We start from the raw sequence: 13,966 nt of genomic DNA on the forward strand, positions 1-13,966 counted from the left end.
TAATAGAATCAACAGTTGCCAACAGTTTGCAATTGAATATCACATTTTCTCGAATTTCGAGCTTATTTTAAATTTTAGGTGAAAATGTTGCTGAACATTAATTGCAGAGATTTTCTTTCTCAATCTTTTCCACTTGGAATTTTTTGATTAAAATTTATCTGAAGCCTGATTATTGGGAATCTAAAATCAAAGTTTGCATAGATGGGGCGGAGCTCCTGAAATGTTTACAGATATGGGACTTGTGGCAGTTGATGGAGCTTATCAATGACACACACACACACACACACACATATATATATATATATATATATATATATATATATATATATATATATATATATATATATATATATACACAAACCACTTTTTTACTTTTTTGGACTCAGGGGACCTTGAAACGTATAGAAATTTGGAAATTGGGGTACCTTAATTTTATTCGGAAAGCAATACTTTGACTTTCTTTACCTATGGTAATAAGGCAAGGAAAGTGAAAAAGTGACAGTACTTTTATAATGAATCATCAGTACAAGAAAATTGTATTCTATTGAAAATGAATTTTGATCATAAATAGCTGCTACCTCAACCATGTTCTTTCTCTCCCTATTCTCTCTCTTTTGAGTCATGACTAAAGTGATTTTTGCACCAATAAATGAATAAGGCATGATGTATAAACAAGCATGTGACATACATGTGCTAATATAGCTGTATCATCTATTGGACATGAGCTAGCATTCAATTCTGAGCCAACAATCAATATTGCATCATTGAATCTGCAGATTCCCATGCGATGTGTCCTATTTGAATTAGAAGGTGTGAGTAACTATCCATTTAGTATGAGGGACTACTATTACGTCATAAGATACTAAATGAGCTACTGTATTGTAAGTTAATAATGATGCGCTGTTCTGAATAGATTCAGAATAGGTCTACAAGGTGGGAGGTAGTTAGGTTACCTAACCATATATCTAGATAGATGATATAAGCTATTGTATTAGTTTTGAGATGAATATTGATTTAAGTTTAGTAATTTAATTAGCTTAGTATCAATTATGAATATGACAAAATGGACTTTATTTTATTTAAAGTAATTTTTATAACAATAATATTTAATTTACTAAAAAGTTGAGGTGAACCTGGAAATAATTAACTTTTTCTGTATTAGTTTATTTTATTGTTTTTTAGGTATTGTACCGCTGGGAGTTGAATGAATAATAAATAGATTAATAAATTGAAAGAAGGGTTTGTTAATCTACTTTGTACCTTACAAATTAGGACCTAAACAATCTATTCATGTGTCAATAATATTTGTCTATTTCAATTTTTAAATGAAGATTGTAATAGACTTTTTGATAGTATTTTAACTAGTAATTCTGTGAACAGTAGACCTCACGCAGTATTCTCATCCACAAGTACCTGATTGAAACTGTAGAACTTATGGAAAAATACAGCAATAGACTGGCTTCTCCAAACATCTGTGTAATCACTTGTCAGCTGATTTATGATGAATAATTCTATAGTCTGATTTTTACTCTAATATTGGCGTATGAAGGAGGCTCCTTCTTCCTATTATATTATCCTTGAAATGAAAAATTTCAAAAAACCTTGTATATACGTCGACGCGCAATTAAAAAAGGAACATACCTGTCAAATTTCATGAAAATCTATTACCGCGTCTCGCCGTAAATGCGCAACATAATATAAACATTTAAACATTCAAACATTTACGGTGAACATTTAAACATTAAGAGAAATGCCAAACCGTCGACTTGAATCTTAGACCTCACTTCGCTCGGTCAATCATGCATCACCTCAGTACAAATTTTGTTGTTGTTCTGCTTTACAGTGAGGTCCACGTTATAATGGCAGTGTTTGATTAGCAATGTTATTGCTATCCTTGCCTATCATTCAACAAAGCGGATAGCGCTATCTCTTCCTTGCTTTGCGCTGTAGCCAGATCGTCTTTACTTACTTACTTACTTTTCTTGTTCGTCACAATTACTGAACTGCATTAAGGGAGCAACGATCCCGCAGTATATGACACGTCAAAGTTTAATCTAATATCTACCATCCCCCCTATTTCAACACTACAGATCCCACATAACATACATCAATCAAACACTATTCAACAAGGAAGTCTTCTAACCTGTACGGACACAATACAATAAGGAATTCCCTGAGTGTTTTTTTGAACTCCTTCAAGCCATCAATTTCTCTTATGTGAGATGGGATTGAATTAAATATTTTCATTCCCATATAAAACGGGCCACTCTCCAGCAGGCTTAGTCTGTGATGTGGGTAAACAAAACCTCTAAATCGTGTATTATGGGGATGACTCACCTGGTTCTCCTCATACATTCGTCTATTTTTAAAAACGAAGATTGCTAAATCTAATATATAAATAGCAGGAGCCGTCAGCAATCTCTTTTCTTTAAAATAAGGTCTGCAAGAGCGCATTGTATTAATCTTACAAATTTTCCTAATGGCTTTCTTCTGCAGTATGAATATTCCATTATTCTCTATAGATTTAATAATATTTATTAACAAAATATTTTATATTAATTATGAAAATTTATTATAAAATTATTGAAAAATATTATTTCTTGCGTAATAAATTTAAATGATAATTTTAAACGAGAATGAAGAGTTAATATTACATCAATAAACCTGTATCAGCTACCGTCTATAGAAGACATTGACAGGATCGGCAACGTTTTTCTCCTATCTTTCTCCACTGTCATTATAACGTGGACCTCACTACAGCTTCATGTGAACCTATAGAAGTTGGATCTGTCTTTCAAAACTATCATGCAATAACCTACAGAGTGTCGGAAAAGTCATTGACCATAGGGGGTTAACCCTTCTATTCTGCAGTGTATACCTGTTATTGACAGTATATTAGAGAAGAAAATTGTTAAATTTTCTTCTAAAACCTGGATTACGGAATGGATCATTTGCATGAATCTACTTTTTGCACACACTGTATTTCGTGGGTCAAGTGGAAGAGGGGTTCTTATTGGCTCAACTTTGCCCGCATCACTTTTAGGGCCGGTTTCCGAGCTCGGGATTTAGCTAAGTCCTAGACTTTAAACAGCTGGAGTCAGAAAATTGACTTTTCCTTCACCTACTTTCTAAAGTACCTACTTTACTCCCTGAAACCTAATACTAAAGTGTCACTTTTTCGCTCTCGGTAGTAAAAAACAGAAAAACTCCCTAGGGAGTAAAAGTGACTCCATTTAAATAACATGGGGAGCATCTCTATTTTGAAACTTACATTGTAATAGGTTAGAATGTCTAAGCTCAGATGAGAAAGCATAATAGAGGTGTCTGTCATTGAGTCAACTGAATTCAATACTACAACCAGAAATTTGATTGATTCATGAAATATATGTTTGTATGATAATTATTATTTTCTTAATATTAGTAGACGATAAAAATTAATACAATTTTTAAAATATTTTATTCTATTCAAAATACCAGCCAACAAATATTTTTGATCTGCAATTCAAATCTGAACCGCGTGATCTGGAGTCAGCCATTTTTGGTAGCTGCTCAGCTGATATATAATTGTTACAACTTTTGCCAATAGATAGCACAATCGGCAGTGCCAATCAGATGACCGGTTTTTAGGTTTTAGATTTAGGTTATGTTGTTAGGAATCATTGTCACCAATATGTAAGTTATTAGAATGATTTTATTTGCAGTTTCTATAAAAAAATTTAGATGGAGGAAAAATGTTGTGTACATCACAAGCGAAAAATACTTTTCCTCCCTCAGGAAAATTGCTGCCCTCGGCTTCGCCTCGGGCTTCAAACATTTTCCCGCAGGGAGAAAAAGTCATACTTTTCACTCTAGATATACAAATAACTATTGCAAAACGGGGCGTAGTCACAGCTTTTATAACAGTAGTCCTAGATTTTATTTTCTCATTTCTATTATTCGAAACGTTTTTCCTTTACGAAATTAGACATTCCTAAATAATTCAAAATAGCTGAAACTTTACACTATTTTCTCTTTATTTTATTTTGTGTTCAATTTTCTAGTTTTTCGAAATTTAATTCAAACGTGACTATAACAATGACTGCGACTACGCCCCATTTTGGAAAACCAATTTTCTGACTCCAGCTGTTTAAAGTCTAGGACTTGGCTGAATTCCGAGCTCGGAAACCGGCCCTTAGTGCCGGTTGCACAACAGCCGGTTAAATTTTAACCGTGATTAATTCTACGAGAACCAATCAGAGAAGCCGTCTTATCAAAAAGACCTTCTCTGATTGGTTCTCGTGAAATTAATCACGGTTAAAATTTAACCGGCTGTTGTGTAACCGGGACTTAATGTTTTAAATTTCAAATAAAATGCATTTATCTATCTATTCAAGGTACTTCATGTTGTAGACTGGGAACAATTCACTTCCGGTTTCAAATACAATACTTTTTCCACCCCAACATCCCCAACATCATAGGTTTCATAATATTCTCGAGAAATCTGAATCCGTACAAACAAGTCACTGATTTGAAATTCAAATCAGTCAACTCCCTACATAACGACTTTACATCATTCAAGTGATTCCACCGTAAATCTTCGACTATGCAGTGCCATTCATCTTTTGTAGCATAAATTACGCGATTGTCATTCTAAGTGGTCTATTTCTGAAGCTCTGGGCGTTTTCCAAAGCTAGAGCTGCCGCGTTCTACTGTAAAAAGGCAATATTCAAGTCACAAACAAGCGTGCTCTTTCGCTATAACTGGCAAACTTTATGTTCTCAACGCTAAACTGCTTCAAAGCGGTTCTTCTTCGCTAAAAAATAGTTATTTGTATATCTAGAGTGAAAAGTGCTGTTTTTTCTCCCTGAGGGAAAAGTTTGAAGCCCGAGGCGAAGCCGAGGGCAACAATTTTCCTGAGGGAGAAAAAACATTTCTCACTCGTGATATACACAATAATTTTTCCTCCAACTACATTTTTATAAAAACTGCTAATAAAATAATTTTTAAAAACGTGTGTTACAACACACAAAACAATGGGTTACAACATAATCTAAAAAGTAAACAGAAACAGCTGGCTTGTAACACAGAGAAGAGATCTCTCTGTGCTTGTAATCACAGTTCTCCTCCGACAGCACTATCTGTTGGCTCAAGTTGTAACAACAATGACAGCCAAAACTACAGCTATGATGAAGTTCCCGTTTCAAATTTGATTAGTTAATAAGTAATATTCGTTGGCTGATATTTTGAATAACATGGAATAAAAGAAAAAATATATACATTTTTTTAGTATAGTGATATGAAGTTTGTAATAATAATTTCAGCATACAAACATAAATTTTATATATCGATCAAATGTCTGGTTGAGGTATTGAATTTAGTTGGTTTAATGACTACTCTATATGCTTCCTCATCTGAGCTTAGACCTTCTGACCTATTCCAAATGTACGTTTTTAAATAGAGATGCTTCCCATGTTATTTAAATGGAGTCACTTTTACTCCCTAGGGAGTTTTTCTGTTTTTTAGTACCGAGAGCGAAAAAGTGACACTTTAGTATCATGTTTTAGGGAGTAAAGTAAGTACTTTTGACAGTATGTGGAGGAAAAATGAATATTCAACATGTATTTACTGTATTATGTACAGTTCGCACCCCACTATTTTGTGAGTTCAACTTTTTGGGTACCCTAATTATGTAATTTCACTTGGATTGAGCTTGAGGAAATTATTAATTCATATACTTTTTGGGTAACGTAATTATGTAATTACACTTGAGGAAATTAATAATTCCTAATCTGTAATGAGGCCCACGTTATAATGGCAGTGGAAAAAGATAGGAGAGCATCGCTGTGAGGTCCAACGTTATAATGGCAGTGGAAAAAGATAGGAGAGCATCGCTGTGAGGTTCAACATTATAATGGCAGTGGAGAAAGCTATAGTGAGGTCCACGTTATAATGACAGTGGATAAAGATAGAAGAATAGCGATGCCGATTCTCTGCATTAATTAATCATATTTCTACACTGTCAAAAACATAATTGGCACCGTTGTGAACCTAGAAAAGGATAGTACCACCGGCTTTGTCGAATGATAGACAAGGATAGCAAAACCAAAATTGATCAAATACTGTCATTATAACGTGGACCTCACTATAGGAGAGCATCGCTGTAACCTGTACACCTAGACAAGACAAGACACGTTTAGTCACAATACTTCACATGGTTGTTTATGAAGACATGTCTAATTGCAATGACTAATTAGTGTGAGATGCGTCATAAGCAACAATGTGAAGTATTGTGACTAAACGTGTCTGATCATGTCTTGTCTTGTCTTGACTAACTGGTGTGCGCCAAGCCTAACTGTTTATGATTTATCCACTTTTTGTCATTGCATAATTGAATACATTTCACTCCTGGTGAGGCAGCATTGGAGTACTTATAAATCATAAGCTGTTGAGCTATTTAAAACTCATTTTTACTTCCCTTGCCCTATTACCATAGGTAAAGAAAAGTATTGCTTTCCAAAAATAATTAAGGTACCCCAATTTCCAAATTTCTATACGTTTCAAGGTCCCCTGAGTCCAAAAAGTGGTTTTTGGGTATTGGTCTGTGTGTGTGTGTGTGTGTGTGTGGTGTGTGTGTGGTGTGTGTGTGGTGTGGTGTGTGTGTGTGGTGTGTGTGTGTGTGTGTGTGTTGTGTGTGTGTGTGTGTGTGTACACGATATCTCATCTCTCAATTAAGGGATTAACTTGAAATTTGGAACTTAAGGATCCGATACGAACAATTTCGATCAAATGCAGTTCAAGATGGCGGCTGGAATGGCGAAAATGTTGTCAAAAAAAAGGGGTTTTCGCGATTTTCTCGAAAACGGCTCCAACGATTTTGATCAAATTCATACCTACAATAGTCATCGATAAGCTCTATCAACTGCCATTAGTCTCTTATCTGTAGAAATTTCAGGAGCTCCGCCCCATCTATGCAAAATTTGATTTTAGATTCCCAATTATCAGGCTTCAGATACAATTTAAACAGAAAATTTCGAGTGGAATAGATTGAGCATGAGAATCTCTACAATTGATGTTCAGTAACATTTTCACCTAAAATTAAAAATAAGCTCGAAATTCGAGAAAATGTGATTATCCAATTGCAAACTGTTGGCAATTGTTGATTCTATTGAATCATTCACTATGAAGAAATAGCAGACCTCGTGTGTCTTCAGCGTTATTGCCCTGTCACCAGCTGGCTCAAATCTTTGAATAGTAGACTTGAGATGCGCGGGAACACTAGCGTCAGGTGATCAATTTTCATAACAGCAAGGAAAGTTGTGTGAGTGCACCACACCAGATTTTTAACATATTTATAGGAATTTTAATCAATAGTTTCAATTAAATGTCTTTCTTTCTACTGTATAATGTATTAGAATATAAACCATGATAAACTCATACATGTGTGAATAGATGCAGTATTTATTGAATTTTTCAGTTTATCTTGAGATAGTTTGACATCTTGAGAGACCGGACTCCCAAATTATGAAAGCATTATTTGATACTACTAGTTTGATTATTTATCATTTTATTATTATTACAGAGGACAGAATATTATACGCTTTCCATTTTCAGCTATCTTATTGTATTTGCTTCATCATTCCATCCAAGTGAGTGACTATTAATTGTATAATAGTTTGCTATTCTGAATAATTATTTACTATATTTTTTGCATTAATTTAATCAGCGATCAAAATGTTCTTCTGTTTACTCCTATTCCCAGTCGTGTGTTAATGGGGAGGATATTTTATATCCCTCTTAGAGAATCGACAATTATTTGTTGAAACACCGCCGATTTATGTAAGTTACATCACATTATTATATTATCGTTATTCTAATTGCATTCAATCTTTATTCTCATTGATTAATTGTTTATACTTTGTAAAATTCGTTGAATAATATTATCATTACTGTCATTTAAGGTAAATTAGTGTATAAGCCAGTAAATATTGTAACATACATAAATAAATAAATCGTATCTAATTCCTATAGTGATTTACGTGTTATAATGGCAGTATTTAATTCACAGTGTTGATGATTTCCTTATTTATCATTTGGCAAGGCAAATAGCGCTATCCTTTATCAGCTTCGCAATGTTACCAGATCGTATATTAACAATGTAGAAATACATATTAATCAACAGAAAATTGAATCTAAATTATAAAAAATGTATTTTCAAATCATTGAATAATAGCCTATATTCTCTAGACAAATAAAATATGAATTATTATTTCTAACAAGAAAGAACAGTTAATACTACATCAGTTATATCGGAATCAGCTATCCTCTAAAAAAAGGCAGTGGCAAGACAGAAAATCGACAACGCTGCTTGCCTATATTTCTCCCACATTATAACGTGGACCTCACTATAAAATAAAATAAAAGCCCAAAGATAACAGTAACTTATCTACAAAAAAATATGGCCAGATATTTTATAATTATCCCACCAGCAACCTGCTGATAGTGATATTTCTTTCTTTTTTTGACTAGCAGGTGACCCGTGCTCCGCAAAGGTCTGTTTAAATCACGTGACAAACTGAAAACTTGAGGTACTGAAATCATAGAAAAAAGAAAGTATTGTATCAGTTGTCTCTGCTGAAATCTTGAAGAACTGAAGATAGACCTATAACCATCCTCGCTAAATTTAGAATCTCCAAGCAAAATTTCAAGATAATTTACCCAGTACCTAGTTAAAACGTGATGATGCGTCATTCGTGAATTTCCTATCCCGTACGTGTATAAACGAATTCTTTCCTTTATTATATTATAGATAGGAGTAAAATCTCCAGCCCAGAGATAATCAACTGAATTCCGAACCGCAGTGCATGCAAGTAGGTTGAGTTGAGTGGAAGCTATTTTCAGCTTATTATGAGTTCAACACCAGTCACATAAATTCCATATATTTTTCAAAGAAGCGGTTTATTTTTAAAACCCGAAAGTAACTTTTGGCGGGCTACCTTGAACAATCGACAAACGAATTCCCGAACCGCGCTGAAGGCATTCAGCCATCAACAGTCAATAAACTAACATCGATCTTCCTTTTGAACTTTTTCGGAGTATTGGTTCAACTGGCTTGTGAAGATTTATTTTCAAGTTGCTTGGAGAGAGCTCAACCTGAATAGACAAGGTTAGAATGCCAGATATTTCCGGTCGTCTTTTATCTAAATAGAGGAAAATAAACAGTTCAGTCAGAAAACGAGAGTCAAATAAACAAAGGGCTTCATCTTTTGCATTGACTGATTTCCAACTTAGAAGTAGAGTATGTAAATATTTGTGAAGACTAATTTTCGGCATTCGTCATAATTCAAAGAGCTCAAATAGCTCAAAGTTTTCTAGGATGTGTTTCTGTTTCTATTTACAGTCACAACTGAAAGAAATTTACCGCATTTTCTGTCAAAGAGCTTCACACTTTGAACAAGGGAACATTATTTTCAGTATTTATTACAGGCTACAAAAATCTACAAATTTATATCCTACAACAAAACTCTTGTAAATTTAGATCTACATTCTTGTAGATTCTACACTGAACAATCACTAATAGTGTGGAGTTTAATAGTACATTGGAGTATTTAGTGAAGTGATTATAGTCACACAGTGTTCACTGTTGTTGCTCATACGGACTTTTATGGGTTGCCAACCTGTAGCATTTTAAGGCCCGTATTACATTGGGATACCAGTGGTATCCATGTGTAAAGCAAGCTGGAACAGTAGTAACACTTCAAAGGTGTCCCAGCGGTAGCCAGGCTGGCTACACCACTTCCCCGCCACCAAAATCTGGTGTCTCGGTTGGTGTCCAAGTCCACAGTATTGATTACAATAATAACTAATGCCCCGCGACCCTCGTGGACACTTGGTGTTCCACTGGTGTCCCAGCATGGAGTACTTAAAAATTAATACAGGTCTAATAAACTTGGACTAAATATATTAACCACAAATTGAGGTTAACAATCGGCAGCTGAGGTTGAATCGGCAGGTAAGGATAATGAACCTGTTGTTATATACGGATAATGGTGACGGTTCTGTGGTCTTTCAGCTAGCTGAATATATTATAATGATTGGTTTATGACGATACTTATATTTAAAGAATTGAAGATGAACCTCAAGAAATCCATAGATAGGTAGGTACCGTATAACGTAGGCTACACATTTATAAGTTAACCCAGCAAGAGATGACAGGTGAACGAGATTGGAAACACATATAAATGAAAATGCAGTAGATTCCGCAGACTTAACAATTTGCATTGCAGTCACTGAAAATGTACTGATGAAATAATAAATGCCAGTATTAACGAATTTAAAAACTAAATAGGATATGCATTAACTAGGCTTATAGCTAGGTCTACTGCAAAATAACTGGAAACAATATACTTAATTATTGTTGAATTATGCAGTGGAATATAATATCGTAACTGATGACTTAATGTTGCAACATATTAGGGATGTTTTCTCTGTTTATCATTTAGAAATACATGACTACAAGCACATGTTTACAAACAATCATGTTCAAAGTTAGTCTATTTAAGTTTGTAAACTTGACTGCCCGGTCTTTCATATCAAAGAATTCACTTTGCTAATATAGTAGAGAATAGAACATAAATCACAAGCTCAAGTACAGGTAATTTATATTACTGCTACTGGTTATATATTAGTTATTAATCAATAAATTAGAAATTATTAGGTTGACATGGAGGGTACACTATTGGTACGAATATTAAGACCTCTCTTTACTTATTATGGAAACAACCGCAGTTAGAGAACCTTAGGTTTTAGGATGAATCTTATAAAAAGCTTGATTTTGATTTTGTATCATAACTCTACTAGGTCATGGACTTATCATAGGTCAAGAATAATTCCAAAAATGATCTTACCAAGTGAAGAATGATCATAAATGTGCTTCTTGAAATGCCTATTACAGTTGTATTGAACAGACGCGCACTGAATCAATGCAATTAAACAGCTCACATGAAACAAACTTTGATATCACATCAACAACCAAATCATTCCTGTGCTATCTTGTATCTTTTTAGCTTTTTACTAGCAAAATCTTAGAGATCTGCTCGCATAGAACTCAGAATAAGAACTGGGAATGCTTCAACCACAGCTGTCAACAATCAGCTGTAAAAAGCCTTCTGCACTTCATTCGAGAGTTGATAGTCTGTGTAGAACCTCGATAGTAAGATATCGATACTATAGAAGCGCCAAAAGTTTGAAATTTAGCGGAACAAAATTTTATGCTCTACGTTATAATGGCAGTAAAGGAAAATAGGAAAACAGCGTTGTCGATTCTCTGCCTTCTATAGAAGATAACCGATACCAGTATATCTGATGTATTATTAACTGTTAAAATAGATCGAGCAAAGTTAGAAAATGTAAAATTTATTGTTGAGTGTACTTAAGCCCATTATATTCCAATACACAAAAGATGGCCAATTTTATATTCAAGAATATAGAATGAAGAATAAAGTGTAGTAAGTACGATGAAATGAAGCATCCATATTTTTAAGAAGGATAATAATAGTTTAGTGTTAAAAGGTATGAATACAAGACGAAACAATTTTTCCAATCTCAAATTTTATTTATTAAGTAACATCAGAAATAATCTTACATCAAGCGTGTATTTACAAAAATACTGATTACAAAAGAAAGTTACAAAATTGAAAATGTCATAATACTGAGGATTCCATAGTTGGTCCAAGTTGTTTGACAAATGAGATCTTTTCTTTACTATTAGATTTTCAACAGTTTGGCTTTCACTTCCACTTATTGAAGAAAATGTCTAATTTATGGCTTTAAAAAAACTTATTACCTCAAAGCGACATCAAATATTTTTCATAGAAAAATTGAATAATTGTTTATCAAACAGAGTATGTAGAGAATATAGTAAATTCATTTTATCTTATGAAGAAATTAGATCAGGTATTGAGTAATTCCACTGTTTAAAATGTATTAAACAGAACTTGAAAAATTATTAGTACGGTTCCAGAAAGCTGCATTCTAACAATTCTTATTTTCAATACTGTTAGAAATATCCACATGAAATACATACATTTTTTTGAAAATATCACATACAAAATAAAATGTAAATTATAGTTGTAGAAGACATCCAACGTCGATTCAACTTAATAAAAAGTAATTCAGATTAACATGAATCTGTTGAGAAATTTAAAAAATACGCGCGGTAGGTTATTAAATTTATCATGGCTCAATTTTTGGCAATCATTGAAATGTATTTCAACTATTAAACCTATGTTGATCATGTTATACAAAACCTACATCTAAGGATCTCAAATTCGATCCCTCCACAGTTCTGATTCACTTAAATCCTTATAAAAGCAGTCTTCCTACAAAGTCTCGGAAATTCATCTTTTTCAAAATCCTATTCACAAATGTGAACCTTGTCCTGTATCAAATAATTTACCTCTTCATTTCACTCCAATCTTAGCAAAATAATATAAGAGTAGAAATCGTTGTATCAAATGTTTGATATCAATAAGAACATATAATATGGTTATAGAAAATTTGGCATAATATACTATAATGGAAAAGTCTTTTCATTACTAAAATTAAACTACCATCTATTGTATAATTGTAACTGGATGTGCCCCTGATTTTCGACTTTGGTTAAATTTGAATGAACACTTCATAATAGTTTCTTTTTATGTTGTAAACTTTCTGATAGGTAATGATTTTTAAGTCATAAATTTCTATTTCAGTTACAAATAAGGGGAATATTATTCTAAAATAGGATGTAATTTGATATTTCCAATACAAATTCAATATATGCAATACAGCTCATGATTGTTTTTAATCAGTAAATTACTTACTTCGCTGAAACGGAAGCTGAATTTATATATTTTGAATAATGGAATTTTAAACATGATATATACAAATATTTGAGCATTTTATTATCTCTCAAAAATTTGTTAATTGGTCACCTCATATAACATAAATATGAAAACTTTAAAAATAGTAGTGGACTAATTTAATAGAAAACAACTAATTCACATTGAAAATTATACAAAACTAAACCTAAAATAGAACTTATATTTACAAGACTTCAGTATGAGCACTTTGCTCAGCTTTAGTTGACTACAATCAATGTCATTTTGAAATAAATATCTTCATTCATTGACCTTTACCTTTAGGTCTCCTAAGGTGACCTTTACCTTTAAAACTGATAGTTCAAAAGTTATTATATGGTCAATTGAAAGATAACTGATTTTCTCCTGTTACTTCATACTGACATTATCAATTATTAAGCAACTGAGGTGATAATGAATCCTCAAAAATCAATAAATCACATTTGGAATCCTTCAATTCCTTTAGAACTTTGAAGAAGCAGGATTTTTTCAACTAATTAGTAGATAGTCTGCCATGGACTGAGTTCCTATTAGAAGAATATTGTACAGAAAAAGCCATAGCAAATATGGTAACACACCTAATTAGACAATTACACTTTACACATATGCTTGGCAAATAACCTTGGCAAGATATCTCAAAGCTATAATATAATAAAATATACATTAAAGAGAGCTCACACAGGCTTATCACTAAACTATATACATTTACACATACAAGTGATAATAAACTAGTTTGAGGATATCAATAGATCATTCGTGTATAATATAACATGAGATTAATCATTGTGGATTATGAGATATTTATTATAGTAAATGTCTTCTTCAATCGATATTACCTTTTTTACGAAATATGTTACCAGCTACGAATGTTGAGTCAATGTTTTCTCACTTTAAAATAGAAATGTTTTATCTGATTTGAATAAAATTACAAACATCAAAAAGTTATGTTATAAAATATTTGGGTTCAAGATACAAAAAGCTGATTCTGAGTGTTAAGAAAATCGGGTTGGTAATATGTTGGCTAACATCAAAATCTAATGTTTTCAAAATCATTTTCTGATTCCAAACTATAATTATTATCTATCCCTTCA

Source organism: Nilaparvata lugens, chromosome 3 (genome assembly GCF_014356525.2).
Source record: "Nilaparvata lugens isolate BPH chromosome 3, ASM1435652v1, whole genome shotgun sequence".
NCBI classification, from domain to species: Eukaryota; Metazoa; Arthropoda; class Insecta; order Hemiptera; family Delphacidae; genus Nilaparvata; species Nilaparvata lugens.